This window comes from Lagenorhynchus albirostris, chromosome 20 (assembly GCF_949774975.1).
Source record: "Lagenorhynchus albirostris chromosome 20, mLagAlb1.1, whole genome shotgun sequence".
Taxonomy (NCBI): domain Eukaryota; kingdom Metazoa; phylum Chordata; class Mammalia; order Artiodactyla; family Delphinidae; genus Lagenorhynchus; species Lagenorhynchus albirostris.
This window is the reverse complement of record NC_083114.1, coordinates 35,247,424-35,259,646: the sequence shown is the minus strand read 5'-3', so window position 1 is coordinate 35,259,646 and position 12,223 is coordinate 35,247,424. Positions and strand designations below refer to the sequence as shown.

Genomic DNA, 12,223 nt, shown 5'->3' with positions numbered 1-12,223 from the left:
CCTACAAAACACCTACTGAACGCTGGCAGAACACCTCAGATGTCCCCACATCCCTGGGTAGGGCAAAAGAAAAAAAGGAAAAACAGAATAGGGACAAGACCTGCACCTCTGGGAAGGAACTGTGAAGGAGGAAAAGTTCCCACACACTAGGAAGCCACTTCATTGGCAGAGATGGGGGTGGGCGGGGGGAAGCTTTGGAACCACGGAGGAGAGCGCAGCAAAAGGGGTGCAGAGGGCAAAGCGGAGAGATTCCCGCAAAAGGGATCAGAGCTGACCAGCATTCACTAGCCTCAGAGACTTGTTTGCTCACTCGCCAGGGCGGCTGGGAGCTGAGGCTCCGGCTTCGGAGGTCAGATCCCAGGGAGAGGACTGCGGTTGGCTACGTGAACACAGCCTGAAAGGGGCTAGTGCGCCACAGCTAGCAGGGAGGGAGTCCGGGAAAAAGTCTGGAACTGCCTAAGAAGCAAGAGACCGCTGTTTGGGGTGCGTGAGGAGAGGGGATTCAGAGCACCACCTAAACAAGCTCCAGAGACAGGCGCAAGACGCGGCTATGAGCTCGGACACCAGAGACGGGCATGAAATGCTAAGGCTGCTGCTGCGGCCACCAAGAAGCCTGTGTACGAGCACAGGTCACTCTCCACACCTCCCCTCCTGGGAGCCTGTGTTGTCCGCCATGCCAGGGTCCCATGATCCACAGACAACTTCCCCAGGAGAACACACACCGTGCCTCAGGCTGGTGCAACGTCATGCCGTCCTCTGCCGCCACAGGCTCGCCCCGCATTCCATACCTCTCCCTCCCCTGAGCCTGAGTAAGCCAGAGCCCCCTTATCAGCTGCTCCTTTAACCCCGTCCTGTCTGGGCAGGGAACAGATGCCCTCCGGCGACCTACACGCAGAGGCGGGGCCAAATCCAAAGCTGAACCCCAAGAGCTGTGTGAACAAATAAGAGAAACGGAAATTTCTCCCAAAAGCCTCAGGAGCAGCGGATTAAATCTCCACAATCAACTTGATGTACCCTGCACCTGTGGAATACCTGAACAGACAACGAATCAACCCAACAGTGAGGCGGTGGACTTTGGGAGCAAGGATATATATATTTTTTTTTTTTACTTTTTCTCTTTTTGTATGTGTATGCTTCTTTGTGTGATTTTGTCTGTATAGCTTTGCTTTTACCATTTGTCCTAGGGTTCTGTCTGTACGTTTTGTTTGTTTGATTTTTCTTTTCTTACTTTTTAATATTTTTTACTTTTAAGAATTATGTTTTATTTTATTCCATTTAAGTTTTTTCTTTCTTTTTTTATCCCTCTTCTTCTGAGCCATGTGACTGACAGGGTCTTGGTGCTCCCGCAGGGTGTCAGGCCTGTGCCTCTGAGGTGGGAGAGCCGAGATCAGGACACTGGTCCACCAGAGACCTCCCAGCTCCACGTAATATCAAATGGCGAAAGCTCTCACAGATCTCCATCTCGACGTTAAGACCAACCTCCACTCAACAACCAGCAAGGTACAGTGCTGGACACCCTATGCCAAACAACTAAGCAAGACAGGAACACACCACCACCCATTAGCAGAGAGGCTGCCTAAAATCATAAGTTCACAGACACCCCAAAACACACCACTGGACACGGTCCTGCTCACCAGAAAGACAAGTTCCAGCCTCATCCAGCAGAAAACAGGCACCAGTACCCTCAACCAGGAAGCCTACACAACTCACTGAACCAACATTTCGCACTGGGGCAGACACCAAAGAAAGCAATGGGAACTACGAACCTGCAGCCTGCAAAAATGAGACCCCAAACAAAGTAAGTTAAGCAAAATGGGAAGACAGAGAAATACACAGCAGATGAAGCATCAAGGTAAAAAAACCCCACCAGACCAAACAGATGAAGAGGAAACAGGCAGTCTGCCTGAAAAAGAATTCAGAGTAATGATAGTAAAGATGATCCAAAATCTTGGAAATAGAATGGAGAAAATACAAGAAAAGTTTAACAAGGACCTAGAAGAACTAAAGAGCAAACAAACAATGATGAACAACACAATAAATGAAATTAAAAATTCTCTAGAAGGAATCAATAGCAGAATAACTGAGGCAGAAGAATGGATAAGTGACCTGTAAGATAAAATAGTGGAAATAACTACCACAGAGCAGCATAAAGAAAAAAGAATGAAAAGAATAGAGGACAGTCTCAGAGACCTCTGGGACAACATTAAATGCACCAACACTCGAATTATAGGGGTCCCAGAAGAAGAAGAGAAAAAAAAAAGGGACTGAGAAAATATTTGAAGAGATTATAGTTGAAAACTTCCCTAAGATGGGAAAGGAAATAGTCAATCAACTCCAGAAAGCGCACAGAGTCCCATACAGGATAAATCCAAGGAGAAACACACCAAGATACATATTAATCAAACTATCAAAAATTAAATACAAAGAAAATATATTAAAAGCAGCATGGGAAAAGCAACAAATAACATACAAGGGAATCCCCATAAGGTCAACAGCTGATCTTTCAACAGAAACTCTGCAAGCCAGAAGGGAGTGGCAGCACATATTTGAAGTGAAGAAAGGGAAAAACTGACAACCAAGATTACTCTCCCCAGCAAGGATCTCATTCAGATTTGATGGAGAAATTAAAACTTTTACAGACAAGCAAAAGTTAACACAATTCAGCACCACCAAACCAGCTTTACACCAAATGCTAAAGGAACTTCTCTAGGCAGGAAACAGAAGAGAAGGAAAAGACCTACATTAACAAACCCAAAACAATTAAGAAAATGGTAAAAGGAACATACATACAGATAACTACCTTAAACGTAAATGGATTAAATGCTCCAACCAAAAGACATAGACTGGCTGAATGGATACAAAAACAAGACCGTATATATGCTGTCTACAAGAGACCCACTTCAGACCTAGGGACACATACAGACTGAAAGTGAAGGGATGGAAAAAGATATTCCATGCAAATGGAAACCAAAAGAAAGCTGGAGTAACAATTCTCATATCAGACAAAACAGACTTTAAAATAAAGACTATTACAAGAGACAAAGACGACACTACATAATGATCGAGGGATCAATACAAGAAGAAGATATAACAATTGTAAATATTTATGCACCCAAGATAGGAACATCTCAATACATAAGGCAAATGTTAACAGCCATAAAAGGGGAAATCGACAGTAACACAATCATAGTAGGAGACTTTAACACCCCACTTTCACCAATGGACAGATCATCCAAAATGAAAATCAATAAGGAAACACAAGCTTTAAATGATACATTAAACAAGATGGACTTAATTGATATTTATAGGACATTCCATTCAAAAACAACAGAATACACTTTCTTCTCAAGTGCTCATGGAACATAATCCAGGATAGATCATGTCTTGGGCCACAAATCAAGCCCTGGTAAATTTGAGAAAACTGAAATCGTATCAAGTATCTTTTCCAACCACAACGCTATGAGGCCACAACAGTGAGAGGCCCTGCGTACCGCAAAAAAAGAACCAAAAAACACAAGGAGACATCATTTCATACCTGTGAGAATTGACTATTATCAAAAAGAAAAGAAATAAGTGGTGGAAAGGATGTGGAGAAAAGAGAATCCTTGTATACTGCTGATGGGAATGTAAATTGGTATAGCCACTATGGAAAACAGTATGGAGGTTCCCCAAAAAATAAAAAACAGAACTACCATACAATCCAGTAATTCACTTATGAATACTTATCTCAAGATAATGAAAACACTAATTCCAAAAGGTATATGCACCCTAATGTCCATGGCAGCATTATTTACAGTAGCTAAGATATGGAAGCAACCTAAGTGCCCATTAACAGATGAATGGATAAAGATGTGGCATATATATATATATATATATGAATGAATGAAGTGGAATATTGCTCAGCCATAGAAAGAATGAAATCTTGCCATTTATGACAACATGAATGAACCTAAGAGGATATTACCCTAAGTGAAATAGACAGAGAAAGACAAGTACCGTATGATCTCACTTATATGTACGATCTAAAAAACAAAAGAAATATAACAAAACAGAAATAGACTCTTAGATACAGAGAATAAACTACTGCTTGCCAGAGGGAAGGGTGGTAGCGGAGGAGTGAAATAAGTGAAGGGGATTAAGAGGTACAAACTTCCAGTTATAAAATAAATAAGTCATGGGGATGTAATTATAACAAAGAGAATATAGTCAGTAATATTTTAATAAGTTTGTACGGTGACAGACAGTAACAACTTATAGTGGTGATCATTTTGTGATACATAAAAATATCAAATCATTATGCTGCACACCTGAAACTAACATATTTTAAGTCAATTATACTTCAAAATTAATGAAATGGTAATAAGCTTCTCTAGAATAAGTATTATATACTTCCATCTTCCTCTTCACTCCAGTACAACTACTTAGTCTACTTACTCGAGGCCCTAAAATAATTTATTTCTCTATCCCATTAAAATTAAATAGGTTTTGGGACTTCCCTGGTGGCAGAGGAGCTAAGAATCTACCTGCCAATGCAGGGGACATGGGTTCAATCCCTGGTCTGGGAAGATCTCACATGCCACGGAGCAGCTAAGCCAGTGCACCACAACTACTAAGCCTGCACTCTAGAGTCCACAAGCCACAACTACTGAGCCTACACACCACAAATACTGAAGCCCGCACACCCTAGAGCCCATGTGCTGCAACTACTGAAGCCCGTGTGCCTAGAGCCCTGCTCTGCAACAAGAGAAACCACCGCAATGAGAAGCCCACGCACCGCAACAAAGAGTAGCCCCCACTCACTGCAACTAGAGAAAGCCTGTGTGCAGCAACAAAGACCCAACACAGACACGCACACACACACACAAATTAAGTAGGTTTTTTCTTTTGTATAGTTACATCCAGATGTATTATACAAATCAAAACAAGACCACTAATATATTACCAGTTAACTAGTAGACAACCATATTCAAAAGAATATGATTCAAAGATAGTTCAAATATTAAGTTATCTACTTCTCCACTTATGAACTAGTAACTAGACACATCAGGATGCCAATGAGAAACCCAAGGGATATCTTCCCAAAGTGGATGTTCACTGTATTCAACTCTACAAAACTAGGTAGGCTTTCAGACAGCCAAGGAAGAGTTTTGGTTGATTCTAGTTCTGAGACCAGCAGGATAAACAGGCAATTAAAGGGGTCGGGGGTGGCCATAAAATGTAGTATATATCCATATAATGGAATATTATTCTTAAAAAGTCTTAAAAAGGAATTAAGTAACGATACACGCTAAAACGTAGATGAACCTTATGCTAAGCGAAAGAAGCCAGTCACAAAAGACCATATATTATATGATTTCAAATTCCAGAATAGGCAAATCCATAGAGACAGAAAGCAGATTAGTGGGTACTAAGGGCTGAGGGAAAGCCAGGAACCATGAGTGCTAACAGGTATGGTGTTTCTTTTTGGAATGATGGTGTTCTAGAATTTGATGGTGATGATAGTCGTACAACTTTATGAATATACTAAAAACCACTGAATTGTATACTCTAAAATGGTGGATTTTATGGTATGGAAATTACATTTTTTTAAAGGGGCAGGAAGTGTCATTCAAAGTCTATTCCTTAACATAAGCATCGGAAAATTGCATCTCAATTTAACAGTAACCTATTTTTTTAAAGTAAAAGTCAGGAAGTTAAGGGAACAAAAAAGAAAATCTCAACACTTAGTAAATGTTTGTTGAATAAATGAATGAATATTCAGTGAAGAGTTTTAAAGCAATAATAAAAATTAAACCAGAGTAACCCTGAAGTTATTAAAAAATCAGATGAGAGTACAAATCATAAATGCTATATTTTCATTAAAGTTTCCTCACCTTCTCTTCCTCAGGTTATTCACAGTAGAAAGAATAGGCACATGATTGCTAAGCTTTAGTTACATTCCCTCCCTTGCCTCAACACTTGAGCAAAATCATGTACCACCTACTAAGGCTGTTAGGCTAAGGCAAAGACTAGCCGATACTAACCAAAGCAGTTTCTCTTTTTCTTGGGACACATAGCTAGACTATATATCCCAGCCTCTGTAAGTGAGCTTCTAACTGAGTTATATAGCCAATGAAGTAGAAGTGAAAGCTATGTGTGCTACACCTAGGCCTGGCCCAATAAAAAAATTCCACACACAATCCTCCATTCTCTTTCCCCTTCCTCCAACTCAATGTAGGTATAACAAACTCAGAGCAAAGTTGGAAAGGGCCTGTGTCTCCAAAGGAGCCACCCATGTATCAGAAACATCCAATTTAAATTTCACATAGGGAGGAAATTCCCTGGCGGTCCAGTGGTTAAGACTCAGTGTTTTCAGTGTTGTGGCCTGGGTTCAATCCCTGGTTTGGGAAGTAAGATCCTACAAGCCCCGCGCAGTGCAGCCAATCAATCAATCAATCAATATAAAGAAAGTAAGAAGTTTCTCATGAACAAGAAATAACATAACATCTGAATCATTATATATGTCTTTTGCAGCTTGTTTTGCTACAGCAACTAGAGTTACCTTAACTCATACATTAGCTTGTAAACACACATTAAAAACCTTCTAAAAGGCATTCTAAATTATCAAAGGCGTGTCACTTCATGGTGCTTAAGAATAGTTTATATCTTCGTTATCCTGGGTGATTTTCTGAATGTTGTTTTGGCCATTATTTTCTCCAACCTAACATCTCCAGCAAGTATCTTGACAGAAATTATCTATGTCTTCCCATATTTCATGTTTTCTTTATCTGTACTGTGATTCTGAATATTAGTATTATATTTTTAGGTATATGAGTTAACCACCAAGATCATATAAAACAAATTCAGAACCTCTCACTCTTTTCTTAAAATACTTACATCAGTACAACAACACAGTCAATGGACTCAAGTTTTCTCAAGGCCTAAGTCACATGAGATGGTATAGTGTTTAACTGAAAAGTACCTTTAAATGCTGGGAAGAGCCTTATCTTCAAAGTCCTGTATGCCACCCAGTAATCAGTAAGGGGAAAAGAAAGAGAAGTAGAAGGGAAGGGAAAGTTGGGAAAGGAAGGCCCACCAGGGCAAAGATGGTAGACATCCCCCAAAACCTCAAGTATCATAAAGTTAACCTATACCTATACTGTTGTATTATATCTGAAATGTTTAAACAAGAAAAGATCGTTTCTTGTTTAATAGTTCCCATGTGAACCCAAACCTCAAAATGATCTCAGGAAAAATCCTCAAATCATATGATTTTACTCAAACTAGCTACAACTTGAGATTAACTTGAAATAAACAAGATTCTGCTCATCCTTCCTATTCCCAAACAACAGATAATCTGCCAATTTTTTTAAGCTGCTAATATTCTAGGGAGAAAAAAAAATCAAACAAATCAAGGCATTGAAAACAATAAGGGGGTGGGGGAAAGATAAAAGAAGAATCAAAAGACTAATTCAAAATGTTCCCCTTATAAAAGCTAATGAAGATACTTCAGCCTCATTTTAGATGCTCTTTCTTTCCATTCATCTTTCCAAAGAGCAAGAGGATATGATTAAGGCAGGAAGAGCCACCTGCTCTACCTGCTCAAAATCAGAGCTTACCTCCTTAGATTGATGGCCTTTGCCAAGTTTGGAACACCTTCCATCTCTGTTGTCTTCTGCCCCATCAGACTGCTGATAGGCCTATGGGGGGAAGAAAGAGAAACAGACCTTCTAGAATGCCATATCCAACTCGTTATTTGCCTTCTCAAAAGGAATCATCAGTTCTTACTAATCGAGGAAGGCAGATAATCCAACTGTTACTTGGCCTCAGAAGATTGACATTGGTCTTTCAGAAGCTTTCCTTAAACAAGTTAGCATCAAACGTCTCCACAGGTAAGCAAGAATCAAGTGCTCACTTAAGAGCAAATAAATCACAGACACAACCACATCAAAACAGCAATAAAAACCTCTGCTCTGCCAACTAAGTCCTTCACCATGTCCCTAAACTTAAAAAGATTTTTCAGACAGACATTATATGCCACCTAAAGTCTATGTAGGGAGAGTCCATGCTTTCCCTCAGCACATATTCCCATGTATCACCTTCATGGTCAAGAAATACTTCCTCATGATCAACCAAAAACAACAAATTCATTTTCTCTGATTTAATCTTCCAAATTTACAAAAAAACAACTTGGTATCTTCCTTACTCATTCCTCTGTTTGAAGAATAACCAAATCACTCATGTTTATTCTGTTATCTAAGCTAAATCACCATCAATCCTTTAACTCTTACTCATAAAATTAATTTTCCATGAAACCTTTAGTTCTAGATATTAATTATGAACTATAACCTTCAGTTTCTCAGTAAACAACAGTAGACTTCAGAAATGAACAGTCCAAATACAGATAATAAAACAGGTCTGAAGACCACATAGATATTACCTAATGAAGCAGAAGTAATAAAATGTTAGTGTTTGCATAAATTATCTTGTGCCCAATTATCTGCTTTCCCTCTCATACACAAGCTCTTTAAAAAAAAATCCTTGGGCTTCCCTGGTGGCACAGTGGTTAAGAATCTGCCTGCCAATGCAGGGGACACGGGTTCCAGCCCTGGTCCGGAAAGATTCCACATGGTGCGGAGCAACTAAGCTCTGCCCCACAACTACTGAGCCTGCACTCTACAGCCCATAAGCCACAACTACTGAGCCCACGTGCCACAACTACTGAAGCTCACGTGCCTAGAGCCCATGCTCCGCAACAAAAGAAGCCACCGCAATGAGAAGCCCGCGCACTGCAAGGAAGAGTAGCCCCCACTCACAGCAACTAGAGAAAGCCCGCACGCAGCAACAAAGACGCAACGCAGCCAAAAAAAAAAAAAAAAAAACCTTACATAAAGTTTATTAAATATATATTCTTAATATCGCAAAGATATTAGATTCAAGTTAAATGAACTAAAAAACTAACTTTCTATATAACAAATTTTATTTTTGTAACTTTTTAAAATAAGGAGATATAAATCTGAATCTCCTCAAGCTGCCTTAATAAGAAGTATGCTTTCAACAAAAATATAAATCATCAGTTGTCTACTTTCATCATTCTAAAAATAATGTAGAAAGGGACTGCCTATTGACACGATAAAATTAAAATGAAAGATGTAACCTATTACAGTATTATGGAAATTCTGAGAGTATTAACATTCTTTGCCAATTGCAAAGTACAGTAAAGGAGTTAATAAAGCTTTTTATTTGCCTGAAGGTATTTTTTAAAATAACTTAAAAAATAGTGACAGAAAATATTTAGGCCCTCTCAACTATTAACTTTGGTGTGAAGCTACACCTGTTAACTGAAAAAGATTATTTTTCTTCTGTGTTGTGAAAATTCTCAATTTATCAATAACATCACTAACACAGCCCTTGCTTATAAATAACTCCCAAATCTGAAGTATGTTTTAAGCCATTTATTCCTTTAAAATTAAAAACATGTTTATGATTATACTACCTTCCCATTATTTTCCATTATTTTCTAATGGTGTGCTAATTCTTATGACCAAAAAGGAGAGTTTTCCATCTAATAATGTGTTTCAAGGTAAAGGCTTGAAGGTATTTCATTAGACTAAAATCTATACTAAGTTTAAAAAGCAAATGAATGTTATATGGGAGATGGGAAGTGTAGAAAGGTCAGAGTATAAAACTCTAGCACAAATGTCTTCAGGTGTCAAAAATATTTTTCCATTTAACTTATTTATTATTTATTTGGCTGCGTTGGGTCTTCATTGCTGCTTGCAGGCTTTCTCTAGTTGCAGCGAGCGGGGGCTACTCTTCGTTGCAGTGCTCAGGCTTCTCACTGTGGTGGCTTCTCTTGCTGCAGAGCACGGGCTCTAGGCGCACGGACTTCAGTAGTTGTGGCTCGTGGGCTCCAGAGCACAGGCTCAGTATGTGTGACACACGGGCTTAGTTGCTCCGTGGCATGTGGCATCTTCCCGGACCAAGGCTCGAACCCGTGTCCCCTGCATTGGCAGGAGGATTCTTAACCACTGAGCCACTAGGGAAGTCCCCATTTAATTTTTAAAAATGGATTTTCATTCAAAGGAAGAAAGGGCAGATTCAGAGATTATTTAAGTAGCTTAAAATCACTGCCATCTAAATCTTGCCATCTTCTCCACAATTCAAGGAAAAGGTCATCTCTTATAAACTCAAGTAGCTTGAGGGCAACAGAATTTTCCCAAGAGAAAATCAAACAGATAATAAATGGTTTTCTACATCAGCTCTGGGTGTTAATATGTTGTAAATAATGATTCAAATTCATAAGTTATGATAAATAATGTGGAATTTGCTACTAATTCTTCCTTCTCCAATTCTGTTCATATAAAAAATGACCAAACACTACTAAATACCAAGAACCACTACAATGTTCATATTCCTTGCCCTACTTCTGTAACTATATTCTAAGAAAATTACCAAAAGAGGGCAATCTACAGGTGTGAAAAAATATTCACTGTAATATGATTCACTACACTGGAAAAAATGTCCAACCAACCAACAGAAATTTTTTGAGTTTTTAAAAAACTTCGCCTATATTTATTTTTACCAATTCATTCATTCCTTAATTCCACAAAGGATTTGAGATAGTTTACAAGAACATATCTTAACAATTCACTATATATGTATGAAATGTGGAACAGGAAAAAAACAATTTAAATATGCCACCCAAGTAAGGCCCAAACCAGTTGTTATGGTTGTACTTCAAAATTTGTTCTGAGTTTCTGAGTAGCCAAGTTAAAAAAACAAAGTAGCCATTAAATAATTCTCATTAGAGAAAAGGAGAAAGTACACACAGTTCCTCAGGGAAAACAAGAATTGTTAATAGACGGCATAGCTTCTGGATGATGGGTGTTGACATATTTAAAAAATAAAGATTATACAATAAGGAAAATACTTATGATAATGTTAAAGGAAAGATGCAAAATTATATATACACTCTGCAGTGATATAAAAGCATGGTACATATGGAAAAGACGAGACGGTCATACACATAACCTTTTTCCCCACAAAACTATGATTTCTTTGACTGTAATGACCACATCATATTCTTCTGTGCCAAAACCATGCCTAGAGGCTGAATGCTAGGCAGATAGTAGTAGTTTTTTTTTTATTTTTAACATATTAAAATGTCTGTATTTACTTAAGATAGTATTTGGCTTACAAGAATAGAAATAATCAGTATATAACAGAAATAATGAATATAAAAAGTATTTTCTGATGAAGAACTCATTGCTGCCACACTATGAATGGCCAGGTTGATTGCTTACACCTTACATAGCTGAAAAGCACTAAGGGCCTCAATCCACAACTTCCTTATTCCACTCCACATATATTTCAGATTCTTCCTTAAGGCGTACAAGATGTTAACTACCAAGAAGTATTATACTATTATACCCAGATAAGGAACAATATGTGGCCTTTTAAAAATTGCTTTATTTGGGCTTCCCTGGTGGCGCAGTGGTTGAGAGTCCGCCTGCCGATGCAGGGGACGCGGGTTCGTGCCCCGGTCCGGGAAGATCCCGCATGCCACGGAGCGGCTGGGCCCGTGAGCCATGGCCGCTGAGCCTGCGCGTCCGGAGCCTGTGCTCTGAAACGGGAGAGGCCACAACAGTGAGAGGCCCGCGTACCACAAAAAAAAAAAAAAAAAAGAAAAATTGCTTTATTTATGTTGGAAAAGCCAAAATAATTCTTATGTAGCTCAAATTTTGAAAAGAGAGCAACCAGATATCTCCAAAATCAAACATGACCATAAAATTATAATAAATTTTTTATATCATCAAAAATTTAAAAATCATACCACAACAACCTGATAGATTCCATACCATTAAAAGCTGTCAAGTGTGTTCTTTAATTCAGTTCCTATTTCTTGACTTTTCTTGCTTCTCAAATAGCAAGTAACTACAACCAAAATTTCCCCTTTTGACATAAGAAGTAGTCCCAAAGCAGAACTTGGACTTTCATTGTGGCTACTTCTTAAAAGGGGTATGTGCCCTAAAACACATCAATCAGAACTGACAGTCTTTTAAAGTTAAAGACTCTAACACATTTATAAAAACAAACATGGAAATTGGACGATATTGTTATCATACGGCACTCAAAAAATAGTACTAAACACAAAAAACTGCACGCATCCTTCCTCTCTATAGGTATCATCATCAGTAATTTCTTTGGCCTTAAATGCTTATTTAAATACAGATGTTCAGAA

The 12,223-nt window shown here is 38.7% G+C and overlaps 1 protein-coding gene across 7 annotated transcripts in view; it reads right to left on the bottom strand.

Annotated features, from left to right (window-relative positions):
- The window catches only part of SPAG9 (sperm associated antigen 9), a 143,573-nt gene that overhangs the window by 81,691 nt on the left and 49,659 nt on the right, over window positions 1–12,223 (bottom strand). The gene's annotated exons all lie outside the window — the stretch shown is intronic.